Source organism: Thermobia domestica, chromosome 7 (genome assembly GCF_964235325.1).
Source record: "Thermobia domestica chromosome 7, izTheDome1.hap1.1, whole genome shotgun sequence".
NCBI classification, from domain to species: Eukaryota; Metazoa; Arthropoda; class Insecta; order Zygentoma; family Lepismatidae; genus Thermobia; species Thermobia domestica.
In genome coordinates this window covers 302,011,016-302,017,930 of record NC_137460.1, presented here as the reverse complement: position 1 = coordinate 302,017,930, position 6,915 = coordinate 302,011,016, and positions in this window count along the sequence as shown.

Here is a 6,915-nt window from a genome sequence, read left to right as displayed (position 1 = left end):
ATGACGTTTAGAAACATTAAGCCAAATGTAATTTTATGACTGCTGTTCTTAGCTTCTTGTTGTTTTAGATGGATGGAAAACTTGATAACTTTTACTGCGTTGACAAGGAATTATTCTGCTTAGCTGACTTTTATCTACATTGTGTTTTATATTAGTACCCTTCTTTTTATTGTTTTATTTCTTATTATTTATTTTTAGTAGTATCATCATTCCATTGCATACTCTGATACCAAGTGCTGTATTTTTGCCAAAAGCTGTTCGCGGCACTAAAATAAAGATGATTATTATTATTATTATTATTATTATTATTATTGTAAAATTCAAGTAAACGAGGGAAGGCCATATAAAAATTTAGCCATTTTGATGACCTATAGTGCGAAATCTTCAAATTCGAAATTTAACTAGCTCACAACTTTGTCCAATTTTCGTTAATTTTTGTGCACCCAAGAAAAAAAATTGTAAAATTCAAGTAAAAGAGGGAGGGCCATTTCAAAATTTGGCCACTTCGATCACCTGTAGTGAGAGATCTTCAAATTTGAAATTTAACTAGCTTACAATTTTGTCCAATTTTCGTCTATTTTTGTTCATCCAAGAAAATTTTGTACCATTCAAATATACAAGGGACTACTACTTCAAGATCTGTCCACTTCAATCACACATGTTCAAAATCTGAATTTTAAATAGGTCATAATTTTAGCCGATTTGTGTACATTTTTGTACCACTAAGAAAAATTATGTACCATTGAAATAAGCGAGGGAGGGCCATTTGGAACTTTGGCCACATCGATCAGTGTAACGCGCTCAAATTCTCATTTTAACAAACTTAATATTTTGTCCAATCCTTGTACCACAAACAAAACATTTTGTATCATCCAAATAAACGAGAAAGGTCATTTCAAAATTTGGGTACTTCGATCACCTGTAGTGGGACATTTTCAAATTCTAATTTTAATTAGCTCAGGATTTTGTCAATTTTTGTACATTTTTGTACCACCAAGAAAAACTTTTAAACGCTAAAATTAACAAACGAGGGTCATTTAAAAATTTTGAGCACTTAGTTCACCAGTAGTGTAACATCTAATTCTTATTCTAATTCTAACTAGCTTAGAATTTTCACTTTTCTAAAGAGTTTTGTACCAACAAGCTAGTTAAAATTCAAATTTGAAATGCCTCACTGCAGGTGAACGAAGTGACCAAATTTTAAATGTCCGTCCCTTTTTTATGTGGTAAAACATGTTCAAATATTCAACAAAATTCTGAGCTAATTAAAATTCGAGTTTGAAGATTCTCACTACAGGTGATCAAAGTGGCCACATTTTGAAATGAACCTCCCTCGTTCATTTGGATGGTATATATCTTTTTGTTGGTGGTTCAAGAATATAAAAAATGGACAAAATTCTAAGCTTGTTGAAATTCGAATTTGAAGATTTCGCACTACAGGGGATCGATGTGGCCAAAATTTCAAATGGTCGTCTCTCGTTTATTTCAATTGTAAAAACAAAGATTTCTTCGTGATTCACCAGTGTACAAAAAATCGGACAAAATTCTGAGCTAGTTAAAATTCGAATTTGGAAATGTCGGACGACAGGTGATCGAAGTGGTCCAAATTTTGAAATGACCTTCCGTTGTTTATTTAAATGGTACACAATCTCTCTTTGATGGACACAAATGGACAAAATTCTGAGCTGGTTAAAATTGAAATTTGAAGGTGTAGCACTACAATTAATGGACCCTCTGAAACAATGGATTGAAGTCGAGAGACGTTAATAATTCAAGGAGAAAATATACTTTGCAAATGTATGCTAAAGAAGTAATATTTTCAAACTAAGTATGCTTGTTTTCCGAAGAGGACATTTCCATTTAGTTCGACAGCAAAAGCTTATACTTCAGCAGCACCCTATTTTTTGGCATTCCTATATAGCACTTCTAAGCCTGGTAAGGAGTTCTACAAGTATAAAACAACCCAGCTGTGGCTTTTTTGCATACTCGACAGAGAGCATCCCAAAGAAACCCTTTAAAAATGTATCTCGGGAAGAAATGAACAACCTTTTGAAAATAAGCTCTACAATTAAAATATTTGCTTTACAAAATCTAAAACTTGTCGCAGCAGTTACTTTTTGAGATAAGCTTCCGAGTTTTCCTTTAAGGAGTTTATGAGATTATTTAAATATAAGCTTGTGTTGCTTTGATATGCACCTCAGTCTCCCGAAACGTAACTTTCCTACTAAGTCTTCTGTTGTGTTTTCGATAACTTTACCTTCTTCCCATTCATGCCCCATGTTTCGCTCAAATCAGTTTATTCCATTTAAAGTATCAATATTATACATTGTAAATTCTTACTGTTTTAAATGGACATGTTACGCTAGAAGAAAGTATTCTAGGATTAACACACAATTGGATACAAAAAGTAATTTAAAGTGCATTTATTTTCTTGTAAACAAGAACATAAAGTTTTGAATACAGGCTTTTAATACAGTAAAAATTGCCTTTAATAGGTCCCTTATTAAACGGAAATATTTCACGGTCCATGAATTTAAAGGTAAAAAAATAATAAAATAAAATAAAATAAAAATAAATTCTCTTGATTAGCCGGAACCTGTGTTGCGTACAACGGATGTTAAAATACGTTTTTAACTGAAATTTTCAAGTTCCGGAATGCAGCATTTAGGAAAATTTTAGACATTCTTTGAGAGGATAGGTATATGAACTATGTTGTTTGTAAAGGTCTCATTTACTGGTTACCCTACACATTTAACTTATAGTCAATCGCTATATAAGGCCCTAGATACCGTGCAACTTTTTGAACGAAGTGCATTTATATAGTAATTTCCAAACCAATAACTATTTCTCTCGCTGGTCTAGAGACATGGTACAAGGAGCATAATATACACAATAAATCAAAAGGAGCCAAAAGTAGAGAGAGGAGCGCTGAAAAGGTCTTAGCATCTACTTTTTGTCTTGGCCTTGGAAAATGTATGTAGGCTTTTTTTCTTTTTTTTTTTGTTCACTGTAAGTTTTATGTGTATGAATTTGTACCATAACTAAATACTGTAATTTAATACGGTATATATAAAATTTTATCTCCCTATGTCCATTATTTATTTATTTATTTTGCATAGATCTATCTCCGTTAACCTTAGAAACTTTAAGGGAATTTTTTACGAGTCGCTAGTCATGTTTTACTATATGCTTATGCCTGAAACGTTTATTTACTTCTGAGTATATTTATTTTTTATTCACAAATACAAATATATATTTGTAAATATATATATATATATATATATATATATATATATATATATATATATATATATTGGGTAGATGTATTTCAATTGAGCTGTTTGAACCCGAAGAAACCAATTGTGTTCAAGAAGCCGTGGATACTTGCGGAGCTGAAAACATTCAAAGCGAACTTGCGTTTATCAATACTCATTTCAGTTCAATTTCAAAATCATAACGAGATGAGAAGAGCGATAATTAGGACTTTGTAGTATATTTGAGCTGTTTGATTTAATAACGAAACAGGCTCCGTCAAGACCAATCGAACAAACATTTTTTCGAAAAGCACAGGCAATAGACCCGTAAAAACCTGGCATAAAATTCTTGTCTAATGCAAATAAAGTGTTCCTGGGAACAAACGACGCACGAATTACAGATTTATCGGCAAGTAACATTGCTTCTTTGAAATACTGTCCCTTAACGACAGTGACAGAAGGAACATTTTCGATGTACAGTAATGTTTTGACTGACAAATGCAGGCTTTTGCCAGAAAATGCCGAAAACTACATAGTTATCTATTATAGCATGAATGGATCATAGTTGTACACCAAGTATATGTAGTTCAAGTAATACAACTTTTTTCTCTAAAGATAATAAAATTTCTCATTTAACTTTAGCTTTCGATTGGTGCATATTTATCCTTTTTAGTGCATATTTGCATATTTTCAGTGCATATTTTCGTGCTTTTTAGCGCATATTTGCATGCATATTTTGCCGTTTTTTAGTGCATATCGATCCGAAGTCTAGTAATAACCTGCGAAAGAGACCGGCCTCAGCGCTTATCGACTTTCGTTTCTACCTACGAGTTCCTCTCGAGACCTTCGATTTCGATTCAATATATCAAATAAATAAAGACCAAGATAACGTGGGCTCCATTCAGTTCTAACTTTGCTTATTTTTGCGGACTCTAACGCAACGCAAAAACTGGAACAAGCAATTCTAAAGGCGCTATGCCTATTATCGCAAACTACTGCCCCTTTATTCTGTTGCGTTGGCGCAAACCTGTAGAATCTTCTATGTCAGTGGTCTTTTGAAACTTAATGTGTTATTAAGGAACGAAGGCCAACGCCTGTGTTGAAAATAGAACAGAGGGCAAGAGAGTTCTGCATGCAATATATATATATATATTTGTGGAGCTGTTGAAATAAAGAGCAGCGTATGGATAGTCCATCCTCCCTACCCGATCACGCCAATTAAAACAATAAAATTGCATTACTGCGAATTAAGATCATCTATGAGTCACATATGTCAATTTCATTATGAAAATTGAGATCCGGATCGAATAAGTGCTGTTGATGGACTACAATTGCATTAAATTTATGTGAATTCGTCTTCTTGTATTTCTGTAGTAAAATATTTGTCTAATCTGTTTCATTTTATTATTATTATTATTATTATTATTATTATTATTATTATTATTATTATTATTATTATTATTATTATTATTATTGGTAGTAGTAGTAGTAGTAGCAGCAGCAGAACATTGGGCCTACCCGCTTGAAACTATCACCCTTCGCCACTGTCTATATTTGTATTCTTTCTTTACTCACTCATGAAGTATGTCTATAACTTTTGTCAATTTTTTTTAAAGTTGCTTCTTAGATAAGTTAAGAGAGTTGTTCGCAAAATTTCGTTAGCATCTTATTTGAACTACTTTTTAAAATGGAATGTGTACGTTTAGAGAACTTGTGGTTTGATCTTACAATGTACATAGTATAATATAACAAAAAATAGTTTTTATGTACTGTAACGCTGTAATCTCACTTTAATTTGCCATAGTATATTTTTCTTTCTTTCTTTTTTTTTGCGTGAAAGTAACATTTGAAACCGAATTATTTCTTTTAAAATTTATACATGAAATGAAAATTGTTTTTTTTTAAAAAAAACTATGACATACTCATTGTATAAATAAATGTGAAATGTTAGTGTTTTGTTTTATTTATTTGTATTGATTGAAGTCAATACTTCGAGTGTAACTTTGGCCCCTCATCAACAAAATTAAAAAGTCGTAGATCAGTATAATTTAAGCAAGTTACTTACTTGATTTGAGACATAATTTTGGAGGGCAAGAGTAGAAATTTTACTAATAACATTTTTTTATTTAACTTTTCCTGTACTTATGTTTAGCATGACCTTGTGAATTTTGTTTACCTTTCTTTTCAATGTAGAAACTTGCCTAGGGATTTTGGAGTATGCTCATAGATATTTAAATTGTGAATAGTGCTTCGGTGATATTTAGCATTTTGATTATACTGCTTATTATTTTTCTAATAACTTCATTTACATAATGTTGTGGCTTGATATAACAAAGTATTCCATCACATATTTTTATACTCATACGTTAATGCTTTAGTTTAATATGTATGACATTGACAAATTGGTGTACTTCAACAAAAAAAGCCCTATACTTTAAAATGAAGCATGAAAAAGTAATGCATAAAATTAAAATTATTCTGTTAATATGTGTTGGTTGTACTATTTATATATATGTTGTAGCTATAGATGAAATTTCGCGTTCACCATCTGGAAAATAAATATTTCTTATTTAGAATGCGTAAGTTACAAGGTTACTATTAGCAGGTAACACTAATAAGTCCTATTCCCTGTTACCAAGAAATAAGTTCCTATTCAAATTTCGAAAAGTAATAACCAAGAAAAGACGTTACCAAGAAAATGACGTTTGTATCTACATTAACAGCACATATTTCATTATGTATAGATGTTTTCTTGTGTAGTAAAAGAATCCCTGATATTACACTTTACTTTCTCCTACAAATGTGATCTGTTAGAAAAGTAATGTGTGGTCAGTTCTTCAGTTTCCCAGTTGCCTCACGATACTGAAATAACACCGAAAAATCTGTCATCGCTAGGAATAAAATTCGACAGCATTCACGCTAAGAACACATTTGTGTAACAAAAAAAGTTTATTTCTAAATTTCCTTCGTATGTGGTAAAAATGAAATTATTATTTAGCATAAACATTCTATACTACTATTCACAGTTTCAAATACACATACACAGGCCGGTAGCCAGCCCAAAAATGTAGGGGGGCGGCTGAAGTTAGCGGGGCGCGATCCAACCATATCATAGTTTTTCACCATATTATAGTTCATTTGCAAGCCTACCATGAAAAGTTTAGGGGGCCAGCGAAAATTTAGTGGGGCGAACCCCTAGACCCTCCTGGATACGGGCCTGCATATACATATATATAATTATTCCAAAACGCTATCTCCACTGGTTTACCTGTTTCCGTGAGGTTACAAAAGTCAAAGAGCGCTGGTGTTTTCAATGTGAAAATCCCACTGGTGTTGGCAGCGCGGCTAGTCTCCGGTCAGGGAAACACCGGCAAGGAAGAACCGATGTGGTGATCACAAATTTTAACTAAGTTACTAGTGCCAAGCTGCACTGATATTCCTTGCTCGTTACAATCTCTTGTGCCAAGAATTTCCTATTATTATTATTATTATTATTATTATTATTATTATTATTATTATTTCAGACAGGAAATTCGAAAATGAAATGAAATCTATAAGTTTTACGTCCCACAGTTATGCCGGTTAGGCTAAAGGAAACGGTGATGATAAGTAATGAATGAAATGGTGGAATGAAGAAAGTGGGAGAAAACAGGAGAACCCC